The 12,123-nt window shown below is 32.0% G+C and overlaps 1 protein-coding gene across 16 annotated transcripts in view; it reads right to left on the reverse strand.

The window, feature by feature from the left end:
* LOC100643610 (5-hydroxytryptamine receptor) overlaps positions 1–12,123 on the reverse strand; it is a 316,367-nt gene that overhangs the window by 242,919 nt on the left and 61,325 nt on the right. For 3 of the 16 annotated variants that reach the window (XM_048407445.1, XM_048407439.1, XM_048407448.1), the window contains one exon: positions 11,013–11,099. The exons of the other annotated variants lie outside the window; for them this stretch is intronic. The gene's annotated coding sequence lies outside the window, so the exon portion shown is untranslated. The remainder of the gene's footprint in view (positions 1–11,012; positions 11,100–12,123) is intronic. 16 annotated transcript variants of the gene reach the window in all.

Genomic DNA, 12,123 nt, shown 5'->3' on the forward strand with positions numbered 1-12,123 from the left:
TATCAGATAAGTCATAAGTAATAATGAATATTATATCAAAGACTAACAAAAATTTCACGTAAGTCTTGATTTCTAAAATTAATCTCTTTTATTTCAAAGAATGAAAACCCCAGAACTTTCTAATTAATCTAACCTACATATGTTTTCTTTCATAACGAAAGAATTAAGTATTTCCAAATAGGTCAAAGTACTTTAGCCTCGAGGAAGCGAAAGATCACGAATACTTTTACGAGTCACTGTACTTATATTATCCACGATACTCTTCTTGAACTCTTCAAACAGTGGAGACCTGTGAATCCCCTAGCTACTTTTTCTTAACATCAAAGTATGTACATCGAATATCCCCAAGGTGTCGGCACAAGAAAAAGGTAATAGATAATCATGCTCTGCGCTTCAGTTCTTGCTCTGATTGCCAGTTAATCCCGTTTGGCTGGTCGGGATGGCGAAAAAGTGCCCGGTGATTGGGTGTCTCGTGGGCAACCATGTTAAAATTCTGTGAGTGTTACACTCATAAATCGCGTTAACCTCACACAATGTACCGCCTGCCTTAAGCTCAGAACAATGCTCTCAGGGGAGGAAAGAAGACAACGAATATCGGCAGAAGCTACAGGTAGAAGCTACGTGAAAAGAAAAATCACTGTTGGCTCTTCAAGATATTTGTTCGCCATAAATATTTTGTGCTATCAATGAGAATACAGTTACTCCCGCGATTACTATCGTGTTGTGGAGCACAGAAGTATAATTGTACGCGATGTCCGGTAACCGGAGGTACAAATTGAGAATGCTTTCTCATGAGGAAGCGTTGAAAATGTAGAACAACATTTCTACATACGAGAAAAACGATTTTGAAAATCTACTCAGTACTGCCTACTAATTCTATATTTAATCTTACTTTTGTTTATAATATTCTATTAAACCAAAAGCGTATTTTAAAAATAGCAGAAGCATGAAAGAACTAAAAGATATAAATAATATGCTATGAAGATTGTATAATAATTTATAATAGTTCCAAGAGCACAACTGTGTGTGAAATACCCTGGTCGACACTCTGAACAGTTTCCAATGATAAAATTATTGTACGAAAATAATACATATTTAGCACTATCCTTCTCTGTGAAACCATCTGAATTAAATAACAGAAAAGAAACTAATAGTATAAATCGACAGAAAATATGATAACAATAATGATAAAAATCAGATAATGATATTGCCCATACGTATAAATGCAAACATGAATAAAAACAGAAGTTGGTCGAGTTGAAACATACAGTTAGCATGTACGAGCAAGAAGTGCTCTGTAAGGAATGCGGATCTGATTGGTTGTTTTTAACAGACTCAACGGAAATGTAAAGTTAAACATTCGTATTGATCGAAAGTGTGACATGTAGAGATAACACAATGTAACATCGCGTGACGGTGAGCGATGAGAGCAGTACTTCTCTTATCTCTGTGTCGTCTCTCCAAACTTCTTTCCATCTCCATGTTATATATGTATCGAACAGATTTTCAAAATTGTTTTTTTTTTGAGAACGAAATCTCATATGCAACAAAAGTTTTATTCTACATGTTTGACCTATGCTCTTTCATAAGAAAATCATCCATTGCTCGGTTATATCACCAATTACTGAACACCCTATATATAGGCGATAGCATGAGATTTAGTAATAAATAGCAACCGGGGTAATATTCTGTTGTAAACACGAATTTCCTTTACTGGGATACGAGGATTTATTTATTTCCGATAAACTCGAGGGAGAAATGTAATTGAGGTCTAGCGGTAGATTTAGGGTACCGATGTTTTTTCAAATATACAGTGGCTATAAAAAAACTAGGAAAAGGTTATTTATTTATGATATGTAAGATGAAGTAAAAAAGAAAACAGCGTCAGTAATATCTTTAATCAAAAAGATAAGAAGAGAATGTAAAATACAATCTTTTCATATATCGCTTCGTTTTTAAGAAAATCGAGTTTGAACTTTTCTCAGGAATACCTGAACGCCTAATTCCAGGTTGGACAGAAGTAAACAATTGACAGAATGTTATTGGAAATGTGGAAATAATTTGAAAATTTAGAATAAAATATTTTTACAAGACGCCTTGTTTCCGAGAAAAAATGATTTCAAATTCGTCAACAATTTTTAACTAAACGTATAAAAACTCTATTATCTTGAAGACGAAGTCTTAAAAACAGAAATCTTACTCCAAATTTTTGACTTATTTTCGCATGAAGAATAATTTCCTATTGATTATTTACTTATATCCGATGTTATTCTATAATAAAAATAATATAAGGAAAGTAGTATTATTTAGTGTTAAAGTCAAATAAATCATTTTTATCTAGTTAACTCTTCCAAACAAAAGAAGAAATAATTTAAATTGTAATATTAATTTGAATGTTAAATGTTGTGTTTGGCATATATTTGAATCATAAACGATATAACCGAATTATTTTATAATATATAATGAAACAAGTTGAAGAAAAATTATTTGTTTATTATACCACTATACTACTATACTAACGCATAATTATTTTACAGTAACATATAGTCAAATAAGCTAATCAATTTTCAAATATTTTACTTAAATAATATCCAAGCCTAGTTTGAATCCATTGAAGCTATAATAAAATTATTAGAAATTGCTAGTGATAAAATAAAACGTCTTTTAAACATTTATGGAAGATAAAGTGAATGGAATAGGTAAATTTATGGTTCAAAGTTATTTTCTATATGTATATTATGAGATATACATATGGAGACAACATAGGAGATCAAATAGAAAGAAATTTGCTTATTTGTATAAGTTGGAGATCATATTGATGAAAAAAATCACTTGCTTTTATAAATTACAAATTATACCAACCGGTAGAATGTTATTATTCTGACATCAATCATTTTCAACTATTTTCAACCCATTTTCTAATCCATGTAAAATAATAAAAAAATATTTTTCGAAAACAATAAATCAATGAGAAAAAATAGAAGTAACATTCTAAATATAATAGCTATAAATGCTATAAATGACTTAAAATAAGAGAAAATGTTTTTAACATTTAAATAAAAATGATAAAACAACTAAAACTTAGCAGCCGCCTATTACAAAGTATATAATGTTTTAAAGACTTGATGCTAAATTGATACACAAGAAAAAATCAAATAATTGAAAGAAATTTACCTATTTGCGTGGATTGTAAAAAGTCACGTTATTTTAATTTTACTTTTTAGGATTCCACTTTTCTATTTTATTAGAAGGTAAATTATATATATATTCGCATAATTTTAACACAATGTTACTTCAATTGACTTTGGGAGAAACGTGTGTTATTTTCTTAAGCGCCAATACCCTCAACCTTAAATCAATTGCTTAGCCTCCTGGGATAGTGGATTTAACAGCGCTTGATTTTTATTTGTGGAATCACATAAAACAGTGTGTACATAAAACAAGTAGAGATTAAGGACAAATTTTAATAGAGATTGAGAGACTAGATTTAGGTGAACTAATATTGCAAATGCATTCGTATTAATTCGTAAAATATCAGGAATATACTGTCTCTAATTGTTAATTAATCGTTCATTTGTACATTTTGGTTAAATTCGAATAATTTTATAATAAATTAACTAAAATGTTCAAATATTTATGAACAGTAGTATATGTCACAATCAGAAAAAAGTTATATCGATTAAGATCGTACATATTTTAATTAAAAATTCACATTTTAAAACATTCCACTTAGATACACGCCAAAAAGGAAGCACCCAGCAGACCTCACAAAGGATATAACCTAGCAAACGCGAGGATGGTACTCCGCTGGGGGTAGCCACCTACATGTTAAAATAACTGCTAAAAAATTCGACCTAATGTCCACATTGGAAAAATTGTGAATTTTAAGAAATAAATAAAAAAAAAAAAAAGAAAACTTAGATACACAACTCACATGGAAACAGCATACTAAATCAATAATAGACAAAATACAGACAACAAGGAGACAAATGCATTGGCTAACAAGTCGAAGATCCAAATTAAGCATAGAAAATAAATTAAAAATATACAACACGATCATAAAACCAATTTGGACGTACGGAATACCACTATGAGAGACAGCAGCAATGAACCATATAAACAAAATAGAGACAATGCAAACTAAAATTCTTAGAACGATAGTAAGCGCACAATGGTACGTTAGAAATGAGGACATACGAAGGGACCTGGGAATCCCAACGGTCAAGGGAACAATCAGCAGTTACGCCAAAAGATACAAGGCAAGAATAAGAACACACCCAAACCGACTAGCAGCGGAAACGATCAACACTTTAAATATGGAAAGAAGGTTAAAAAGGAAACACCCAGCAGACCTCACAAAGGATATAACCTAGCGAACGCAAGGATATTCCCCCCGCTCGGGGTAGTCACCCACATGATAATAATACCGTTAAAAAATTCATCCTAATGTCCAAGTGGACAAATTGAGAATGTAAAGAAATAAATAAAAAAAAAAAATCACAACTTAAGGACGGTTGAGAACGATTTAAGCTATTCCAACACGAGTTAGATGAAATTGATGAAGATGACATCGCTCAGTAACAAGAAGCGTTGAGACAGTACCGAGCCATTTAGCTCGGCTGCTCAAGTAGAACTAAGTTGGGATTGATGTGATTTTAAATACCCAACCTCTTGCATGTTAGATTGTTAGTATTTATCCAATGCCTTCCCTTATGATCTTTAGGGTGCTTTCGAACAGTTTATCACTTTTTCTTCGTATGCTGTTGATGTTTGCTGGGGTCGGCATGATTCGTGATGTGGACCGATTCTGTGGTTGGAACCTTCTATTGGTTGATCGTTCAGCTACGTTGAGACGCTGCTTGGTTGCGTGCCTCGATCAATGGGTTATATCTCTTCGAAGGTGACGTCACTGACTTCGATGGAGCGATACACTTCCGCTGTTGGCTTCGATGTAAACACGTGGCACTGTGTGGTCACTGGTAAGTACACCTTTCACTAGCACGTGATCCGACTTGAAGGACCATGTAATTTCGCACGTTCACGGGGAGACGCGATCTCGAAGAAGCGCGCCAACGGGAGTCCTAAATTCCCGTTACGATTTGAATAATCGACGCCACGAACCATTCGATCCTTTATTTCTCGTGGAATAATAAGGGTAGTTGATTGAATATAACTCTGTTATTAACAGGCTATTATATATTATGACTTATCCGACAACTTCAGTGTGATATAAGATTGAGTATTTGATATGACAACTACGAACGAGTACGACCCGAGACTCCTTTCGCGTTGACGATGATGATGACTGTTTTCGACTCGGAGATTCTTACTGGACTTCCTACTCCTGCTGTTCCTCGCACTGGCTTCTGACTCGCGTTGATCTAAACTAACTGATGAGCTTTAACTGTTACTTGGATGTTACTGTAGAGCAAGTCTAGAGCGCAAGTGGAAGAGGGATGAAATGAGCCTCCTGATGTCGTAGAAGAAGTATAGAGATGAAGTGACTGTTCTGTAGTGATGAGAGCAAGTCTAGAGGGATGAAGCGACTGCTCTGTCGCGATGAGAACAAGTTTAGAGCACAAGTTGACTGTCCTGTGGTCCCGAGAACAAGTTTAGAGCATAAGTTGACTGTTCTGTAGTCCCGAGAACAAGTGAAGTTCGTTCTTATATGGTTACGGAGGAAAGCTCGATAAGAGTGTGTCCTTTGAACGAAGAACGTGGATTCGTTGCTCACACTTTTCGTTAGGAAAGTGAGGGTAACGATTCACGATGCCGATTGATTACGACCAACGTTTGAAATGAAGATAGGAAGAAGAAGCCTCCTACCAACGTGGCACATGGGCGACATTGTTTATGGAAAACCAGCTTTTCCATTAGACAACTATTCGTTTTTTCCATAAGGTAACTATCTGCTTTCTCCGTAATTTGTAAGAACGTGCAATAGACCTAAGGACTGTTTTAAGTACAAACTATAAACCAAAAATACTTGCAGGATTAAAGGTTAATAAGATTCGGTTTGTGGTGGAGCCTTAGGTTTATTGAGGGTCTGTCGAATAGCATGAATTTATTAACAAGAATGAATATATATATATGTGTATGTATATAGCATATACATTGGTATTTCGTGAAAGTTATACAAACCCTGATCGCTTAGTTATACATTCCTGACCATGTACCTAATTAATGATCAATAAATGATCATTCGATGTACATCGCGGCACAATTATTCCCGTGAATGACACACTACTAATCACTTTATTCCCATTGCCACTGCATTTGACAATCACGTCAATCAATTGGCACGCAGGCCGAGGCTATACGTCGAGCGCATTCTGCCACCCACGATCTTCTGAAGCTCTTCAAAGTGCAAAATCGCTTGAAAAATGGAACGCCTGGTAGGATAATCCATAGTTGATTATTGGAAAATGTTTGGTGAAAATTGGAATTTTTTACCGCATCGTTCGAAATGTTTGGCACGATATTTCTGTGTATGCTAATAAATTATCGAATTACCGATGGATTTATTTTAAAATTCTAATAAAATAAATATGGAAAATGTTAATGAAATTTGTTGAAAATAATCCAGTCTATTTTATTATAAATTTGTATGAAAATTTCCAATGAATATTTTTTAGTATTTCAAGATATACATTTTAAATTATAAATGTAATTCGAATTGATTTTCTGATTTATGTAAGTTATCGTTTTTTCTCCTAAGAGTAGATAACAGTTTCTGAATCAAGTTTCAGCATCAAACATTACATACGAATATCATTTCATTTTATGTATAGATACTTTACAATTAAAACCAATATTATGTATAATATGCAAGAAAGCAAAAATGTAAAAGCGAGAAAAATCACTCACTATTACATTATAATGTAAAAATGTATTAAATAGCATCAATAATAAAATTAGTAATAGTATGAATAAAATATAAAAATTGACATAAACATATGAAATTATATTACAGCAGAATCCAATTCTAATATTGCTAATAACTATATTACTTCAAATAATAATATATGTATATATAATAATAAATAATAATAATATATGGTAGTATATTACTATTATATATAATAATATAAATAATCCCCTTCTCTCTCTCTCTTTCTCTCTCTCTCTCTCTCTCTCTCTCCCTCCCTCCCTTCTTTATAATAATTGCAATAGTTCTAATGTATTTGAATTGAAAATTTTTAAATAAATACCACAAATCTTGTATCTATTTAAGCTTCATATACATAAAACTACAAGTAATTATTTACAAAGCGGACGGCTTTATCGATTTCAACAAGATTCCTTGAAATATATTGTCAAAGTCAACATTCTGAACATCTTTTCCCTGTACACGTTTCCTATACACGTCGCTCGGTTTTAGTTTCCGAGATATTTGCAATAAGATATTTGCTTCACGGCGTTTATTTTCGATAATCATTTCCAACTTACGTAAGAAAGAAAAATCAATGGATTAGGCTTGAGTTAAATATTCGGTCGCGTTGCGAGGCCGTGGGTAACGCAACTGTGAAATAAGACAAAATATAAAATAATAAATCAAATATAATTCATACTGAGCTTTACATTATGGTGTAGTTATTCGAAATTAGAAACACTTCAGCTATGATGTTGAAAAATGGGACTATCCGATTATTAAAATCATACTGCTATCGGAACAAACTTTTGCGAATATCTCGGAAAGCAAAGTCAAGCGACGGAAAAGTTGTTCGGAATGTTGACCTTGACAGCATATTCCAAAATTATTGAAATCGGTAATGTCGTCGGCTTTGTAAATAATTACCAAAATATATAATTATTTAAATATTTCGTTTTGAATATTTATTCAATATGAGATATTTTTAAGTTGTGACTTATACACACATATTGTATACATACATGATATGTATCATTCAATCAATGTTTTAAGCTTCATTAATATTTAAATAACTAATACTTAAGCTGTGACTGGTACTGTATGCATACATAATATGTATCGTATTAGAACTTTAACTGAATTCAATCAGTGATTTAAAATCCATTAATATTTGAATGAAATTGTCAAATCAAATATTGCGATTGGTTTTAATTAAGAACAGATTAATGATATGATAAGATCGATAATTGACGTCTAGACACTCCATCAAATCAATAATTAAACGAGATTCTTATAGGTGATATACATAGAAATAAATTGCATTATTGTGAATATAAATTAATATACTTTCATACTTTTACATTTTTTAGAAGAAATATTCTTTTTAATATCGATGTATAATCACCAACTAAAATTAAATAAAACTTATAAATTCTATAATGGCAAGAAAGAATAGATTAATTTTTCCCTTCTGTCATATTAATTATAATTAATATTACGATATTTGTTCAACTTTCACAGCATAAAGATGCATATTCAACATATCCTTTCCAGATGTTAAAAATCAAACAATGAGAAAGTATGTAATCTCATTACGGAAACGATGATGCACCATTTTTACTGCAGCGTCATATTTAACGATATCCATTCTCGCAAATATGAACGCGTTATGCAGATGTGATATCCTCGAGGATACCGAAACCATCCCTTTCATCTACTAAACGATTCCATAAATTAAAATGAAAGAGAGAAAATTTGTATATTAGTAGCCATTAGTGTTTAATCTATGTTAAAGCATATATGCTAATTTCCAACAGGTTAGAAAAGCGTATGTTAACTGTAAACAATACTTATCTTAAAATAAATTAGCATTCATTATATTTTTTCATCGTAATTCTAATCACAATTTTTAAAAAACAATTCGTTGATGTAATTTGATAGAAATAATCGAAAATGACATAATCCTTAATAAGTCAATGAGATTAATAGTAAATTAAGCAGGATCTTTACATTTTAGAATTCTAAATGAATATCTAGTTTCCCTAATTATAAATCAAAGGCCGACTTTGGCTTCCATATCACATTGGAAAATCGTGCAAAGTATAGTCATAAAAGAAAGAATCTCGTTATAACCCGCTCGTAAAAATGGATAGTCCGATGGTGTTAACATATTCTACGCAGTGTACAACACTTATGTTTTATACATGCGAAAAGCTACATCGACCCTTGACAACTTAATGACGTTAACAATTTTCTATGTATTTGTATGCAAGCAATTAAGTTCTATATGTACTGTTAAAATGATCGTTAAATACTAATGGTAATAATAACAATACCGCTTTTAAGTTTATAATTAATATCGCATCAAATACACTATTCTTACCTATTAGCTTATAGAAGGTACCTATTGTATTATATGTGATTACATTTGCCTATTATTATTGGATCTACAATAAGCAGCAGGCCGTATGCTACTATTTGAACTTCCTATTACACTGTCCAAACATTCTCTCGTGTAAATATCCTATTATCCGAATAGTAAGATATTTCTTGAAATACTATGCATATACAGGGTGGTTGGTAACTGGTGGTACAAGCGAAAAGGAGGTGATTCTACGCGAAAAAAGAAGTCGAAAATATAGAATAAAAATTTTTCGTTTGAGGCTTTGTTTTCAAGAAAATCGACTTTGAATTTTCGCTCGGTACGCGTGCACTTTATTGTAGCCTTTCATACTTTAAAACAATCGAATAAGTTAGAAAGTGTTCGTAGAAATTTAATTATAAGAGCAGCAGTATGTGTTCGGCAGAATGGGCAACATTTTCAGCAATTTTTGTAATAATAAACTTTATGATTATTTCATATTATTTCATTATGTATTCCTAATTTTCGGTTACGGCAAAAACAAACTTAAACTGCGATAATCTCCATCGAGACAACGATCTACAGTGAGATCCGTTATAACCAGACGTGATGAAGTGCACGCGTACCCAGCGAAAATTCAAAGTCGATTTTCTCGAAAACAAAGCCTCAAATGAAAAATTTTTATTCTGTATTTTCGACTTCTTTTTTCATGTAGAATCACCCCCTTTCCGCTTGTACCACCAGTTACCAACCATCCTGTAATTAATAGAATTTGGATATTAATGAAAATGTATATTTTTATAGACATAATTGAAGGAATGAAACCTAAATGAATATCTGTTACATCTGTCATATTTATTAAATATTATAGTGGTTACCTTATTTTTGATATACTGTATACTCTTGCATGTAATCGTATTATATTTGAATGTATAAAAATCTTCTATAAAGCGACATCTGTTCATAATAATTCAATGGAAATAATATAACTAAGCAGAAATGACGAATGTATAACTATGAAAGCTCTATCACAGTGATATTTGAATTCGATAAAAATTAGAATTATTCTAGAAAATTATTTTGTAAAACATTTTCAATCGATCAAAAGTAAATATAAAATTAGTACGTTCTGATATGTTTTCGAAATTATTTTAAGATGAAATTTTAATTAACATTTACAATCTTAGATTTTATTTTATTTTACTTGAGTAACTTAGAACTAGTTCGTAATTAGCTACATTCTTTGATTACTTTTTCATAAGATAAGAATATCTTAGAATGAGTAGTTTTAACACGTCAAATGAGGCTATCTCATGAACAATATCGTTTCCAGAACCCAGTTTTAATCAAATCTAGTATCAATGAATTACTGATAATCGTTAATCTTTAATACATTGTATCTGCCAACAAAGTTAATAATTCTAGTTTTAAACTGGATTGAAAACTTGCGAGACAAAATTTTATCCCATCTTCTTTTTAATTATCATCTGTCATTCTCTAACTTTCAGATGCATGACCTTTGCAAATATAATAAAATATTCTTAAATCAGCGTATAGAACGCAAAACCATAGAGAAAGCAATTTTTAAAAGAATTAGTCAATAAATTGCAAACTGATTATTGTGAAAATACAATAAATTATTTCTTTTACCAGTTACTTGTTTAATTATTTATATCATTAATGTAATAATATCCTATATCTACATATGAAAAAAGATATTTGATTCATGGCATGCAAAAATTATAAAACGAAAAGTGATCTATTTTCAAACGAACTCACCGTTTATTCATTTATATACACGTGTTGATATTTTATATCCTGTCGATATGAATACATTGACGTGCACAGTACAGTAAGCATTGATACCTACATCAGAAAATATAATTTATGTTATTAAATAGTAATGCGTACTACGTATTTAAGGGTTATTTTTACTGTATTTAACTTAATTATTTCCCATAAGAAACATCAGCTCTGTTAGTACACCAGAAAAGATCAACCAAACGGAAATTTAAGAAAAAATTTCATTCGTCGAATGTACGCAAACAATTCGACACAATCCCCACCATAAATTCCAAAACCCCCGATAGCGTTATAATGGGACGTCACGTGAGGGCATTGGGATCGTTTAAGGAGAAAATTAGATGCAGGGGACCGTTATCCCCATGCACTGGCATAATTAACAATATTGAAAGATGCATCGGTGATCGAATCGATCCGATAGTAACTGACGATTGCTCTGATACGCCAATATTCCGTCGTTTGTCCGTAAATATGCATTCACCCCTAGCCTTTGTGTAGCAATATCTTTCATTCGATTGTTGCATGAAATGCGATTCATTCCGCGCAACTGGTTCGCCATTCAAAAACCGTACTACAACGCGCTTTACCCTTTGGAGAGTAATTAACACACGCACCTGCATCAATCTGCTACTGATAGGATCAAGTTCAATGTACAACTTAAATCAGGATCAAATTCATTACCTAATGTTCAGTTTCTAACAATTTACAGTATAATAATTATTATAATAATTCATCTATTGCACATGGTCTCTGGTCACCGAATTAAGATCACATGCAAAAATTTCACTTCTCTAATTAAATGTATGTCTGTATCTACACGTATCAAGTGACAATTTTGACGTGAGGAACGAAGAACGTGGATCAGAAGGGTGTGATCTATTATGAGCTGTTAAAACCTGGCAGAACCGTTAATACTGAGCGCTACCGACAACAAATGATCGACTTGAATCAAGCTTTGCGTGAAAAACGACCAGAATATCAAAAAAGGCAACACAAAGTAATTTTGCTTCATGATAATGCACCATCACATACAGCAAAACCGGTGAAGGAAACGATTGAAGCGTTCAGTTGGGAAATACTTTCGTAC

Source organism: Bombus terrestris, chromosome 7, assembly GCF_910591885.1.
Source record: "Bombus terrestris chromosome 7, iyBomTerr1.2, whole genome shotgun sequence".
Classification (NCBI taxonomy): domain Eukaryota; kingdom Metazoa; phylum Arthropoda; class Insecta; order Hymenoptera; family Apidae; genus Bombus; species Bombus terrestris.